General features: G+C 41.5%; 1 protein-coding gene across 4 annotated transcripts in view; it reads right to left on the bottom strand.

Moving 5' to 3' along the window:
• Positions 1-17,111, bottom strand: part of LOC139750241 (NFX1-type zinc finger-containing protein 1) — a 612,387-nt gene that overhangs the window by 148,374 nt on the left and 446,902 nt on the right. The window lies entirely within an intron of this gene.

Genomic DNA, 17,111 nt, shown 5'->3' with positions numbered 1-17,111 from the left:
AGTCTGTTTACCAGTAATTAAAAAAAAACATGCACAGTTTTAACATTCCATTCTCTAACACACAAGTTAATCCTTAAACAGTGAAGTTAGTTCCTAAATACAAAATATGTTGTGATATAACAGATCCAAATCACTATGGGTAGCTATTGTGTTATCATATTCATCTTAAAAATAATGATATATTCTAATGGCTGTCAACTCTTCTTCCTAGTTGGTTCAGCTTTCGTTTGTTGTACATGTAAGTTTCCAGATGGGGTAATTTCTATGCATTTATCTTGTTTACATATACTTTGAAATTAGTACTGTTGCAACTAAACATGAATTACGGATTCCGAGCCTAAACTAAGAGAGACCTGTACATATAATTGCCTATATTGCTCTGGTAGTGAATCATTTGTCACTACAGAGAGCCCGGAAAATCCAGGGAAAAATCTCCTGGGTCACTGAAGAAAATGGACGATGAAATACACATAACTAATAAAGTGGCAAAACAACTGAAAATATACGTAGTTAACAAACTCTTATAACAATAGTTCAAGTGGGGCGACGCCCCCCCCCCCCTCCTCCTCCCAAAGGAATCGCCAGAATATTGAAAGGGGGAGTGAGCAGTCAGAGAAAAATTCGTTAGGGAGCTGAACTTGTCATGTATACCTGTCTGTTCATCTCCCAACCCCATTCCTGTACAAGGAAGAGGAAACGAACGCGTCATGTACCCGTCTACTCACCCCTCCCACTCATATTTAAAGACTGCGCCAGGAGTAATGTCACTCACGTCAACACAGCAGCAGAGTTTTAAAATTATTTCAACTGCTAGTATATAACCGAGTATTCCAGCTTTATCAATTATTCTGCATTTTTTATATTCGCTATGGAGGGTTTTGGATTGAATAAAATGACAGTTCCAGATAAGGTACCATATGTTTTACCTCTTTATTTATAGTACACCCAAAGTGGCTCAGCAAACGGAGACTAGGAAATACGCTAAAGAGTACCTGAAATATGGTTTCACATCGCTAAGTAAGGCAGATTTTGATGTACCTGATGTGTTATATGTCCCGAAACTTTGAGCAATGATGCCTTACGCCCAACGAGAAAGAAACGTCAACTCAGTGGCAACCATCCAGACTTAGTTGACACGTCAGAAACGTATTTTGCAGATATGGGATAAAGCCTTAAAAGACAAAGACTGGACTCTTCAGGAAAATTTCGACAGCAGTCAGCAAAGACTGTAGAGACGTCATGTGAATAATCACTTATGATAGCTAAAGCATTCTACGTACTGCAAATTTGCTACTTCCAGATGAGAGGTATCAGAAATTGGATATTTAATTATCCGATTCCACAGTAAAACTTCGGATCCCTGAAATGGCACAGGACATAACTTAAGTGGCGGAGGAGGTGAAATCTTTCTCAATCTTTGCAATACAACGTGACGAATCCACAGATGGAGCCCTGTGCTCTCAGTTGCTGGTTTACACTCGACTCCTGTGGGAAGAATCTGTGGAAGACGAAATGATGTTTTGTTGCCCTTTAGGTTGTCATTATTAGTCTTATTGTCACGCAGGTCTTCCAGCTCCCTCCCCGGGGCGGTCTCAGGGCCCCAAAATCTGTCAATCCTTTGCCCAGGTCTTACGTCAGCTCTCGGTAGCTCTGATTATCGTAGCCACATACCTCACGATAACATTTCCCATAATCACTGGGAGACAACCACTGTATAAACTGGCAACACAAAGTATGTATCCAAGAGGTAATAATACCTTCACAACTATAAGAAGAATTTGCCCTAATGGCAAGGATATTGTGCAGCAATTATATAGAAATGAATACGACAGCCGCCGCCTCTCGCTCCACATACAAGAAGGTGGAATCAAACATCATGAACAAAAGCATGGAACGAGACTGACGAGGGAGATTGTGGTGAATAACACCAAAATCACTACTGGTTGCAGTGATTGGAGGAAACTGCAGATTTTAGAAGGCATTCACATTACAGAGAAAACACCTGTCAACAACATAGAGACAAACATGACAACTACCATACAGCTCTTTGATGGCCCGTCAATAGAACGTAGAACTAATGCCGCTTTAGAACAGGTGGAACACTTCACTGATCCGCCACAAGCTACCGAGTCCGCCATTTCAGGACAAGGGAAACGTGTCACTGACCCATGCATGCGGTCCTGGATTACGGTGGTCAGAGAAAATCAGACGAGCCCGACTTGACCTCAGCTCCACACTCGGACAATAACCGTCCCGCTTGGCTCAACTTAGTGAGTTTTGTGATGGCCTTTGTCTGTATGCGTACCTCATTTAAAACTGTTCTTTTGTGCTTCCTCAACTATAAGTGTTTCTATATTTCTGTATCCATATTCTGTATTTTACTTGTAGCTCATACTACTAGTCATGATCGTGGATTTGTATAGCTTTTAGTGTTTTCCTTCGCTTTTTATGTGCTATGTAATGTGGGATTTTCCGAGTTTGTTTCTTATATACGAGTTGTTTATATATTCTATTTCATATCCAAGTTTTGTGACGCATTTTTACCCTTTTTTGTAGATTCCTGATGATGTCTCTGTTAAGGCAAAAGTTTGATTGAAATAAAACGGATGATTTTGCACAACTGGTGTTTGACCACCCACCTAATGGTAGAATCATATTGAGAAAAGTAGAGAACGAAAGAAAGATTAATAACTAAATACGCAGTTGGTGGGGTATGAGGTTAGGTGGTTTGATGGAGTAAGTAATGAAAGAATAAGGAAGTGCGGTAATAAAAAGAATGTGATTGAAAGTGCTGAAGCCGGTGTGCTGAAATGGTTTGGACATATGGAGAGAATGGGTGAGGAAAGGTTGACAAAGAGAATGCATGTTATAAGTGGAGAGAACAAAGAGAACGGGGAGACCAAATTGGAGATGGAAGGATGGAGTGAAAACGTTTTTGAGTGACCGGGGCCTCAACATGAGGAGGATCAAAGGCATGCACGAGGCAGAGTGAAATGGAACGACGTGTGGTATACAGGGATTGACGTGCTGTCTTTGGACTGAACCAGTGCATGTGGAGAGTCCAGGTTAAACCATGAAAAGGTCTATGGGGCTTAGATGTGGACAGAGACCTGAGGTTTCGGTGCATTACACATGACAGCTAGACGATGGGTGTGAGCGGATCGGGATTTTTACTTCTGCTCTTGGCGCTACCTCTTCAACGCGGGACACGCCAGGAAACAGACGAAGAAAGACCCATCCACTCATATATACACATATACATACACGTACATATACATATATGCACATGAACATATTCATACTTGTTTCCCTTAATCCATTCCCGGCGCCACCCCGCCCCACAGGAAACATCATCGCAACCCCCTGTGTCAACGAGGTAGCTTCAGGAAAACAGACACTCATTCTCTAGCTGTCATTTGTAGTGCACCGAAACCACAGTTCCCTGTCCACATCCATGCTCTACAGACCTTTCCATGGTCCGTCCCAGACGTTTCACATGCTCTGGTTCAGTCCATTGGCAGCACGTCTACCCCGGTATACCACATCTCTCCAGTTCACTCCATTCCTCGCATGTATCTCACACTCCTGCATGTTCAGGCCCAGACCGCTCAAAATCTCCCTCACTCCATCCCTCCACCTCCAATTTGGTCTCCCACCTCGCCTTGTTCCCCCCATCCCCCCCCGTCAACCTCTCCTCACTCACTCTCTCAACTTGTCCAAACGCCTTGAACACACTCGCCTTCGCTCTCTCAACCACACTCTTTTCTTTACCACACATCTCTCTTACCTTTTCACCACTTACACGCTCAAACCACCTCACATGATGATTATCTCTGTTGCTGAGTTGCTTTTGAGGTTCTGGGCGTTGCTTTTTTATTCCTTCTGTTTATTGTCCGGCATACGTCACCATATATCTTTATGTACGTCTTTTTTGACTACATGACTCAAGTTTCTTAAATCTTTCATAGTAATGCTTTAGTCCGCTTTTTTTTTTTTCCTTTTTTGCTAGTAGTGTTTTTGATTTCTTTCTAGTTCTTCTTACTGGCGACCATACACTGTTCAGTTTTACTATACATACATTACTCATGTTCATAGTTTTCTATCCCAAGTTACAAAATTTCTGATTACCATACCACTCATTTTTTTGGCTTAAGAAAGCTTATCTTCTCAACGTGTTGCTCAAATATTCAAGTTTTACTCATGTATAAAGATTACCAAATTCATGACGTTTACTTTACTATCTTGAAGGCCTTTGTATATAGGTGGTGAAATATTGCTATTTGTCCCACGAATTATTTCTTCAAATTTCTCTTCGCGGAATTCCAACAAGTTCTCTTACCCTCAGCTGTATGTGGCATACAGATCTGCATCTCTACGGAACCTTTATCGTTTTCGCCTGTTTTCCTCACTCTTGCTTCGTCTGCAGAACATATAACTGTACTCTCGTTTTCTGTCATACTGATGTCAGATATCATGAACTGAGGTTACTTAGGTTATTAATAATCCCCCTGTGGCACACCCGAAAGGCCTTCGTCGGACATGTGTTTGTCTCTACAATTACTTTGATTTTTTTTTTTTTTGTGCTGGCTAGATATTGTCTGATCCATTTTCCTAATCATTCCTTTCTATCATGTTTTGCTACCTTCTTTTGTATTACTCCATCACATGCCCGTTCAGACTCAGCAGGTTAGGTCTTGATTATGCCAGTGACCCGAATCTGAAAGGCCACTTGATATCTCCCCACCCCCCCACCTTCTTGTCTCGTCATTATATGTTATTTGTCTGTTTATTCTACGTACCTATGTGTTGTAGCTTTCCTCATAATAGCTTTCCTCATAGTTAGTCAAATGTTAAAGCTTCAGAGAGAGAGAGAGAGAGAGAGAGAGAGAGAGAGAGAGAGAGAGAGAGAGAGAGAGAGAGAGAGAGAGAGAGTAACTTTCTTTCAACAAATAATGAGCAGCAAATCAAATCTGGGCAAACAGTCCGTGAAGACATCAGCTTCGCAGCTCTGCTGATATTAGTGGAAGGACAGCGTCGCCTCTGCTGCCTTATTGTTAACTTATTTACAGTGAGCAGTATGGAGGCAGAGAAGCGAACATTTTCTTTAGTTTCATAGAAAATGGACTGGTAAACACGTAAACTAAACTGAATCTTTGAAGGTTCCTGGATATGTTTAAGCAAACATCAGACATCACGCTAGTCATCAAACTATAACAATAAATTTATATTTCAATGTGTCTGACTACTTCTATGAAATGCTTGAGTATGATAGTGGGCAAATGGGAAATGTGGCTAAGTTTTTATTCTCTAACTGGGAGGCTTAGACAGGGAAGGTAAAGTTGAGAAACTAAAGACACTTGCATTGCTGAAAGATTTAAGATGTTAGTTTACTAAAGTACGAGATGTTTCCTGAATATTTATCTTTGTTTCACTGAGCTCTCTCTGTCTGTCTCTCTCTCTCTCTGCATGTGTGTGTGTGTGTGTGTGTGTGTGTGTGTGTGTGTGTGTGTGTGTGTGAAAGGTAAGCATGTGATCTAGGCTAAGAGCTTTTTCAACTGTTTGTGTGTTATTCTTTCACTGCCGAACCGTAGCACCTACAGGTTCAAACTGTTTGTCCGTTTGTCTGTCACTCATGAACAAACTTCGATGGCCCTTATTATGACTGCAAGTATTCAAAAACATAAACAAGGTTTTAGGCTACGGTACTTTGATCTTGAAAACGTATTGAGGCCATCAGAGGCCACATTTCAAAAGTCTTATGGATAACTTTTAGTTCAATGCTCTCATTTAAAATAGGTAATATAGCAGTATCAAATTATAAAGAAGGTATCTTCAGATCAAAGGCATGATCCACAGCCTATCTCTAAATGCTACCAAAGGTCACTTTTCAAAGTGACATAAAACCTTGTTCTATAAAAGCCGTTCTCTCTCTCTCTCTCTCTCTCTCTCTCTCTCTCTCTCTCTCTCTCTCTCTCTCTCTCTCTCCCCGTGACACGTCCGGTATCCCAACCAGTCATACGTAAAGATGGATGACTAAAGCTTTTCTCAGGGCTTTGAGGCTACGTGGGCATCAAGGGTGTTCCATGTCATTGCTGCTGTACAGATCTTTGACTTATTCCGAAGTGTGTTATCTCTATTTGTCTTTAAGTTTCTCCCATTTATTCTGTGCCATTTTTCTTAAACATATACCTATTGATTTGAAGTTGTCGCAGATGGTGGTCTGTTTTAAATGTGATGGGTATTTTTTCATTAGTGACGAACTGTAGCGGCCTGTTTTATAACCTCTTTAGCATCAGTATATGCGAGTTGGAGGAAACTTTAGCGGGAGCTGGGGAGAAATATGATATACGAAGATTTAGATTTACAAAGGATGTAGTTTCTGCCTCTCCGGTGGGCGTGTTTTTTGTTTTTTTTTCCATCTTGTGCAACCTTTGTGAATATGGTCTACCCTGAAGTGCTGCATCTGGTTTCTGTGTTGACACAGTTCACTCTCCCCGGCGCAGTGCAACAAACTTGTTAGTGTTTGTTTTCAGTTTCCAGTCTCTTCCATAGCTATTGGGTCTAACTGTTTCTGTACGAGGTGGATACGTTTGAATGTGTAATTGGAGGCAACTGTATGAGTAGTGATGTGATGTCTGTCTAACAAGTTCATGTTCCCTTCCCGACTACGTTATAAACAGCGTTGGTGATGAGACGCTACCTCCTACGACCGAGTTAGTAATGAGAGTTTTGATGACTGCTAAGTTTATAGTTACTGCGGCGGTACGTTCGTTGAAGAAATTACGCAGTGAGATTCGGTGGTGTCTGGCAAGCCTAGTCATAACAATTCGTGCTGTAGGCTACTCGCATACACTGCAGAAAGCTTTACTTAGGCTTTGCCTCCGCATAACGGTGCAGGTTATTCTTATTGCCTCAATTGATTGGTAACCTTTTTTTTTTTTTCTGCACTGATCGAAATTGTAGATGCGGTGCTTTAACCCCTCCTGGAAACGATACTTATTGCTTTTGTGGAGCTTGTCTTTTCGGTGTCATCTTAACCTCAAGTTAATCATTCTTTTAAGTATTTTCTCTGTTGCTCGTAAGAGTGAAATGGATTACTGGCATTACTGGCTGTTGGTATTATTGTTTCTCTGGCTTTCTTGAACCCTAGTAGAAATATGGAGTGTTGATGATAGCTCCGGTAAAACCAACAAAATAATGCAGGTCTTTTCGTGTCAGTAACAGCATATCAATTTGTTTCTCGTCAATTGGGCTTTTCTATTTAAACGGTCCTCAGCTCTGATTGGTCTATTCTAACAGAGTGACAACTATCGTAGGGTAAATCGAACTGAATCTAAGACCACTGATCGATGACGTGGGTCAGCCAATGAGAACTTCACTGTTGTCGGCTTCAGGTGTAATTCTACTCACAGCCTTCCATGTGTTCCTAAATTCGCACATCCGACCTTTACGCTGACCATGACGAGGTTGATCGAAGGCAAGGCCAAAGCACCCAAGGGTCGTAACGTCGTCCTCAAGGGTCGTAACGTGGTTACTCTAAGATATATTAAAGAGGTTTAAAAGTCCCATTAAACGATGCATTATCGTACATGACGAATGATCCACAAGTCTTAACTTCCATTCGTATCTTTTAAGATCTCATTTACTGGTCATAAGAACTTATAGTCTGACCCACGTTAAACCCAACAAATTGGAGCCCACCGAAATCTAACAACAAAACACATCTTTTAAAAACGTCTTCTTCCGTGCTGGGCCGCCAGTGGGAGGCGACAGTCATCACAATAACTGCTGCCTTATATAATGATGTCGAGGGTCCGAACTCCTCTGTTTGTCCTGACCACAGCGTCGACGGTGGACTCACCAACATTTCACCATTTCTGTATTTTTTCCTCCTGCCTGCAACAACGAGTTGGTCTTTATCGTATGATTTTATAATGTTCTTTGGAGATCTGTACTGTTGTTAGCCGAGTCCTCGTATAATTCGAACTATTCTATTTCTTTATCTTCCAGGCACTCCACCCTCTCCCTCCTCCAGTTTACTGCCCCTTAATTTTCTTATCCCTCTCATACCTCTGTTTTTCTCCTAAGAAGACTCTTGAATGTTTTTTCTTTTTATATCAGTCCTGACTCTGGGGGTACTATATGGTAGGGACCTTTTCGGGATCCAACCAGAGAATCATTCCAGGATAAGACAGGAGGAGAAGAAAAAAAAGTTTGAAAAGAATGTTGTGGAAAAGACATGAGACAGCCTAAGATTTTTCCACAAATCCATAAGGAATCATCCGTCAGTCACAAGACAGCAAATATAACTAGTGGAGCCAGATGGAAAGAGCTGTAGAGGATGATAAAAGATATGAGAAAAAATGAAGTACACACTTTACAGTGGTTTCCCAGTGGACAATAACATATCTCCAAAACCAGTGATATTTTGGGTCGGGGTTTTTGGAAAGCACTGAAACATCTAGAGAATGTATGAACACTAAGACTAAAGGGCCCTTATCTATATAAGGCTCATAGTCCAAATAAATGAATCTGTCAAACCACCTGACATGTTCAACATGTCGCAAAATACCAAGAGGGTGGAAGAGGACAAATTTCTTTAAGAATGGAGACTGGGAACATGTGCTGTGCATACACGTCTCCATATGCAAATGGATACCTTCCTGGAAAGGAGAAACCACAGGAGTGAACAAACGCACTGTTTCAAAGAGAGACCGTGAGTGCTGAACTTTCTTAGATTTCCCTGATGGAGTGAGGTCCGTTCAAGACGCACGTCAAGGCTTCGTGGATTGTCTGTCTTTGGAATGCCAGGAAGCAGTTGACACAGGAGGCTGGGAAAGAAGCAGGAATAAGTGACAGAATACATAGCAAATAGAAGGGAACAAGGGACGCATGTCGAGGGAGCCATCTCGAAATGGGTTGAGGTCAACAGTGCTGCCCAGCAGGGTTCTGTCCTAGACCATTGCTATTCTTGACCTATGTGAATGACATTCCGGAAATAATGGACTCCTGCTTGAAAACGTTTGTCGGCGATGCCAGAGTCATGAGAGAGAGAGAGAGAGAGAGAGAGAGAGAGAGAGAGAGAGAGAGAGAGAGAGAGAGAGAGAGAGAGAAGGAGGGTTGTATCAATGTACAAGCAGATCTAGGCAATCTCCAAAGTTGGTCTGAAAAGTGATTGAAGAAAAATGTGCAAATGCAAGGTAATGAGAGTGGGATACAGTAAACAAAGGCCTCCGTACAAATATCACCCAGCAGGAAATATGATGCTGGAATCTGTGGGTGAGAAAAACTGGAAGCTGACATCGTCCCTAACCTGTTGCTTGAGTCCCACACTGGGAGGAGAGATTAAGAGATGAATTGTGTAGGCAAACATCAGAATAACATTCGAGTGCATGGATAAGCAAAATATTCAGCAAGCTATTCACTTCCTGGATTAGACCAAAACTACATGTTTATCAGGTTTGGTCACCGCACTTGAAGAAGCACAGAGTTACACGATCGAGTTTCAGAGGAGGGCAACAAAGATGGTACCAGAATTATAGGCAAACATCAGAGGCCTTAAGGTTTGCCTGCCAAGGAAAAGCAAAGAGGAAGGACATGTCCTGATGACAGTCTTTGAGTTTCTGAACCAATATGATGAAACAGCTCGCGAACAGTTCTTCGAAAGATGCATGGACAGAACAACCAGATGCCATAACATCAAAATAAGCAAGAATTTTATCATAAAAGAACGTGTAAAGTACTTTTATAGTATAAGGTTAATGAGTAAGTGGAACTGAATGAATGATAAAACTGTGAATTCAGACCAGCGCACAGCAGTGCAAAAACTTATAAGACAGTAGATAAAGTCCCCATACAGTACAAATAAGCAATCCCACACACACAAGCATACACCCACGTACAAATACAGACAGAGAGACACACACATGCGTACGAACAAACAAGAGGACACGTGCAAACAAATAATATACGCTCACAAACAGACAATACACGAAAAATAGGTACATAAATGGACGGGCATACAGAATAATGAGACAACAGGCAAAAATGGATGCAAACAGTACGGATAGAGAGACATATAAACAGGTGAGCATACACACACACACACACACACACCACACACACACACACACACACACACACACACACACACACACAGGAACGCAAATGAAGATGGATCAGCGAAAAATGTTAAAGAGCCTGAATTTAAAGTTCGCATAAAGGGAAGTCAAGATGGATAGCATAGGCACTCTTGAGAACAAAACCCACCGAAGAAGTTGAATCTATAAAGTTTTTATCTAATTAGTACAATAGTATGGCAATGCAAGAATGAGAGGACAGTGGGAGGGGGGGGGGGTGACTCACACACAGGCCACTTCTCTCTCACGGGTTCACAAATCGTTGTCCTCTCAAACGATACGGAGTGGCGGATCAGAAACCACGATTGACAGTCTCTGTATTATCGTGCCGGTAAGTCGTAACCCTCTCAAAGAAAAGAAAATTGAAACCATTAAGATAATCCAAGATCATCCTTGCAGACGAAGGGTGGATGGACAGGTCTCGTTTTAGGAGACCTTATCCCTTGTGATACAGACGGGTCGAGCGGAGGTTCAGCCCAGAGCTGGAAGCATTGGTTCCCAGCCTACGTGCGGGGGAACGTTTTCTATAACAATATATAGAACACATCAGCTGGAGTAGTGATACCCTACCAAAGAAACACACATACACACATACATACATACACACACACACACACACACATATATATATATATATATATATATATATATATATATATATATATATATATATATATATATATATATATATATACTATCCCTGGGGATAGGGGAGAAAGAATACTTCCCACGTATTCCCTGCATGTCGTAGAAGGCGACTAAAAGGGGAGGGAGCGGGTGGCTGGAAATCCTCCCCTCTCGTTTTTTTTTTATTTTCTAATATATATATATATATATATATATATATATATATATATATATATATATATATATATACATATATATATATATATATATATATATATATATATATATATATATATATATATATATATATATATTCTTTCTTTCATACTATTCGCCATTTCCCGCAGTAGCGAGGTAGCGTTAAGAACAGAGGACTGGGCCTTTGAGGGAATATCCTCACCTGGCCCCCTTCTCTGTTCCTTCTTTGGGAAAAAAAAACAAAAAACAACAAGAGGGGAGGATTTCCAGCCCCCCGCTCCCTTCCCTTTTAGTCGCCTTCTACGACACGCAGGGAATACGTGGGAAGTATTCTTTGTCCCCTATCCCCAGGGATAATATATATATATATTTTCTTCTCTTTCTTTTAAACTATTCGCCATTTCCCGCGTTAGCGAGGTAGCGTTAAGAAACAGAGGACTGGGCCTTTTTTGGAATATCCTCACCTGGCCCCCTCTGTTCCTTCTTTTGGAAAATTAAAAAAAAAAAAACGAGAGGGGAGGATTTCCAGCCCCCCGCTCCCTCCCCTTTTAGTCGCCTTCTACGACACGCAGGGAATACGTGGGAAGTATTCTTTCTCCCCTATCCCCAGGGCTATATATATATATATATATATATATATATATATATATATATATATATATATAGTGCTACCTCGCACACATGAGGGGGGAGGGGGATGGTATTCCATGTGTGGCGGGGTGGCGATGGGAATGAATAAAGGCAGACAGTGTGAATTGTGTGCATGGGTATATATGCATGTGTCTGTGTGTGTATATATATGTGTACATTGAGATGTATAGGTATGTATATTTGCGTGTGTGGACGTGTATGTATATACATTGTGTATGGGGGTGGGTTGGGCCATTTCTTTCGTCTGTTTCCTTGCGCTACCTCGCAAACGCGGGAGACAGCGACAAAGCAAAATAAATAATTAAATATATATATATATATATATATATATATATATATATATATATATATATATATATATATATAACATGTTACTTATATAATCCCATTTGGGAAAACTACCCCGGAGAGAGTTTGTTTATTTGTGTGAATACATGATAAACAAAGTTATGCATGAGGAAAGTCCACCGAACTGAATCATATCATGTCTAAAGCTGTTACAGAACTCCGTTGCGAGTGAGTTCTGTGAGGTGTGCAATGAAAGAGTCGACGGGTGAGCAACCACCAGTGGACGATGGATTGAAAGGGACTGGGAGGAAGAAGAAGAAGAAAAAAAAAGAAAATGATGCAAAAAGACGTCATCTGGAAAGAAAAGTAATTCCATGGAAAAGACACAGAGGAAGAATGGACAAGCAAAGCATGAAAGGAGCACGAAGGAAAAGCAGGATTAATGCAGTCGTATGAGAAAAGGCAAAGCAGCATATCAAAGCAACTTCAGTCAAGTTCCAGAAACTGACCCATTTCATATTTTACGATACGGCTAAATGAATGCCCTAATCAAGGCCATCTCATTTACGCCATATGTATATATATATATATATATATTTTTTTTTTTTTTTTTTTTTTTTTATACTTTGTCGCTGTCTCCCGCGTTTGCGAGGTAGCGCAAGGAAACAGACGAAAGAAATGGCCCCCCCCCCCATACACATGTACATACACACATCCACACACGCAAATATACATACCTACACAGCTTTCCATGGTTTACCCCAGACGCTTCACATGCCTTGATTCAATCCACTGACAGCACGTCAACCCCTGTATACCACATCGCTCCAATTCACTCTATTCCTTGCCCTCCTTTCACCCTCCTGCATGTTCAGGCCCCGATCACACAAAATCTTTTTCACTCCATCTTTCCACCTCCAATTTGGTCTCCCTCTTCTCCTCGTTCCCTCCACCTCCGACACATATATCCTCTTGGTCAATCTTTCCTCACTCATTCTCTCCATGTGCCCAAACCATTTCAAAACACCCTCTTCTGCTCTCTCAACCACGCTCTTTTTATTTCCACACATCTCTCTTACCCTTACGTTACTTACTCGATCAAACCACCTCACACCACACATTGTCCTCAAACATCTCATTTCCAGCACATCCATCCTCCTGCGCACAACTCTATCCATAGCCCACGCCTCGCAACCATACAGCATTGTTGGAACCACTATTCCTTCAAACATACCCATTTTTGCTTTCCGAGATAATGTTCTCGACTTCCACACATTTTTCAAGGCTCCCAAAATTTTCGCCCCCTCCCCCACCCTATGATCCACTTCCGCTTCCATGGTTCCATCCGCTGACAGATCCACTCCCAGATATCTAAAACACTTCACTTCCTCCAGTTTTTCTCCATTCAAACTCACCTCCCAATTGACTTGACCCTCAACCCTACTGTACCTAATAACCTTGCTCTTATTCACATATATATATATATATATATGTATATATATATATATATATATATATATATATATATATATATATATATATATATATATATATATATATATGCATGACTCTAAAAGAAATGGACCCATACAAGGAACTTGATCTACCTCCTCTGTTCCGAAGGTCTGAATCCCTTAGCCTGATTATTGCTCTTTAACTGACAATCCACTCCTAAGGATGGTTCAGATGGGATTTCGTCCTGTGTAACCAAAGAGTGGACACAACCCACTCGTGGTGCAGTGGTCTGCGTTTTTGAGTATCAAAACCAAGCCCACCCCAAGTTGAAGTCCCACGGGTGGGTATTAGGCCGCAACCAACCAGGTGTTTATCATGCCCTCAGGAAGGGATGGTTGATGAATGGGTACTCTGTACTTAGGCTGGGGTAGAGCACCTGAGATGGCCAAGATTAGGGCAATCTGTCGCCTGCGCCACCTCAGCTACCATGAAGAAAAACGAAGCAAAAAAAATATGCACAGACAGACAGACACATACGGGAGAGAACATAAACACACACAGACAGACACATACGCACAGAACAGACACACGAGAGAACATAAATAGACAAAAACAGAGAGAAAGACCACCTTATACACACATCCCTCGTAAGACATCCTAGTCTTTCCTCCTAGGGTCTCATTACAACTAAGTTCCCGGGCTGGTCTTAACATCTCCCAACGCCAGGCGATACACGTCTGTCTTTCCTCACTTTCGCTTCCTCTCTTCACATTCTCTTCTCGTACCACCTAATCTTTATTCCTTATCATAAATCACATGATTTTCCAAAAAGTAACGCCATCTCTTTTCTATAAAAGGGAGGTTTCCCCACCTCCTGGAGAAATCTTTAGGGTTACCCCTTTTCCCTTGTAACCCCCATCTTCTCCGAAGAGGCCTCGATGATGACCTCTGTCCATGGTTGGATCCTTCGAAGATTGAAAATAGAACACATCAACACACTTCCAGATGCACCAGAACGATATCAAGAATCGAAGAACAGGAACCACATGATAGGGATGACATGAAGATAAAGGACAAGGCAAGACGAAGCATGAACTATAATTGATGATGAAAAAAAAAAACTGAAAAAATTTCACTGGGGAAGACTGAGGTGAATCAATGAACAAACAAAAGACTCCACCACATTCCTGTGCCGCTGAACACGAGTCCAGCCACCTCTTGTTCCCACCCCGACTTCTCTTGACCTGAGTCGAGCCAGATACAAGAGATCTCATGTCCACGGAACGTCCTGATTAGTGGGACGAGCTCTGCCGCTTTGTGAGTTAGATAGATAGATAGATAGATAGAGAGAGAGAGAGAGAGAGAGAGAGAGAGAGAGAGAGAGAGAGAGAGAGAGAGAGAGAGAGAGAGAGAGAGAGAGAGAGAGAGAGAGAGTTACACAGACCCAAGGTCCACCAGGCGAAGTGGTCTGGCCTTAACAATACTGAAATAGATACAGTCCCCTTAAAAGCAACCGCCTCTCCCCCTCTCCCTACACACTCATCTTGCCCTTACTTTACTTTCACAGGATTGTGACCTCTTCAAAGGACAGTAGAAAAGGGAGAAGAGGGATGATAACTAATAAGGGAATAATATTCTATCTTTACTTCCCATATTTTCTCCTTTATGTGAGGTGATCTGACCCTTTACATGCTATTCCAACTAATGGTTTATTTGCGGTAATGTCCCTGGCTCTTCGTACCTTCCTAAGGGATCCTGACTTCACATGACCATTTGTAAACAACTGCCGTGCCTTCTTCCCAGCGATGTCTTTTCTGGTACGAGTCTGACTATTCGCCCCAGATGACTTTACATTATAGTGACACAGTTGTTGGTACTTTGATGTCTTTTTCTAGTACTTCTGCACATGCGAGTGCTCTAGTCCCACTCAGGTGCAGTCCATTTCTAGTTCACAAGCGACTGTTTTGGTCAGAGTCCTCACCAGTGATCGATCTAGGATCATTCTCTCTCACAGGGTTATTTCTTTTATCACATTACTGATATCAATGACTTGGGAAACAGTAAAAGTTGTGGTGTCGTGTCCTGGGTGTATCCGTGTTGCTACCAATCATCTGTTCTCATCCTTGATATACTGGATTAACATTTTGGAATTAATCATTTTCTTTCATTCAAACTGATGATCTTTGGTTGTGTTCCTTTTCATCTCGTTCCTTAGCCTCAGGCCTAACAGACTGTGGTATTTCTACATTTCCGTCTTTTCAAAGAACTCTGCATCTTCGAGACCCATGATGGAACTGCCTGTGATGGTTTTACTGAACTCATCTAGAACCTGATGCATCCCATTGCCTTCAAACAATTAAAGGTCTTGACACTGCTCCTACTGGCTTGGAAAATCGTACTTACGCTAGCACAAAAATTTCCATCTTTCTGTCTTTTATTGACCTTCCGACAAAGTTTACATTCCAATCATTTTATGTCTCTCTGTTCCATGTGGGTTTATGCATATGCAATAGTCTTCCATGCTAGATACAGGTTTTATTACCGTGTCACTTACCAATGACATCGGCCAGAGGGGAATCTGCCTCCCTCCTCATGTCTTCCTATAAATTACAGAAAGAGACAGACTCCCTGCATGCACGGTATAAGATGAGTACCGAAAAAGTCTGCAATAAATCTCATCCCACAAGGGGATCTGGTGAAGTGAGGAGCGAGAGTATGTAGGATTACCTAAGACAAGCAGATGACTACGTAAAGGCCTACTGGCCTACGGTGAGGGAATTGGCCAACTGGAATTTCAATATTGAATTTATATCTATGACAGAGTAGATGAGGTTAAGAGAGAACTTTACGAAGGCCTTTTCCCTTAAACTCCAATACCTCTGGCAAAAAAACAACAACTGATAGAATACAGAATGGAAGAAATACCTCTGCATCGTTTAAAAGGAAAAAATTCGGAATTTCACAGGGAAAGGATGAAAATCAACACAAATGACATCTTGGACTAGCCTATGCCAACCTGTTCTCTGGTAATGAGTGTGTGGAGAAAGGATGTCATTCTAAACAGGAAATGAAAAAGATCGTGTTAGTGTATGTACTTTTTTTTTTTTACAATATTGTCATTTGGTAGACACACAGACAGAATATTTGTCTAACAGTTTCTGAAGGTATTAATAGTGTTTTTGCATTAACAACGTTTGACAATAACTTTTCAGTTTTCGACAACTCTGTTTGGAAAGACACTTTTCCTGCGTAAATGTTACATCGCTTTCTTTAAGTTCACTTCCATTTTGTTTTAGAAACCGTATTGCGTTATATCCCAATAGGTCTTTGTGAAAAAGATTTTGAGCGATCGGGGCCTGAACATACAGGAAGGTGAAAGGCGTGCAAGAAATAGAGTGAATTGGAACGATGTGGTATACCGGAGTCGACGTGCTGTTAATGGATTGAACCAGGGCATGTGAGGCGTTTGGGGTAAACCATGGAAAGTTTAGTGGGGCCTGGATGTGGAAAGGGAGCTGTGGTTTCAGTGCATTACACATGACAGCTAGAAACTGAGTGTGAACGAATGTGGCCTTTGTTGTCTTTTCGTAGCGCTACCTCGCGCGCGCGGGAGAGGGGGTGCCATTTCATGTGTGGCGGGTGGTGACGGGAATGGATGAAAGCAGCAAGTATGAATATGTACATGTGTATATATGTATTTGTCTGTGTATGGATATGTAAGTATACGTTGAGATGTATAGGTATGTATATGCG

The sequence above is a fragment of the Panulirus ornatus genome, chromosome 9 (genome assembly GCF_036320965.1).
Source record: "Panulirus ornatus isolate Po-2019 chromosome 9, ASM3632096v1, whole genome shotgun sequence".
NCBI classification, from domain to species: Eukaryota; Metazoa; Arthropoda; class Malacostraca; order Decapoda; family Palinuridae; genus Panulirus; species Panulirus ornatus.
This window is presented reverse-complemented; position numbering and strand designations above follow the sequence as displayed.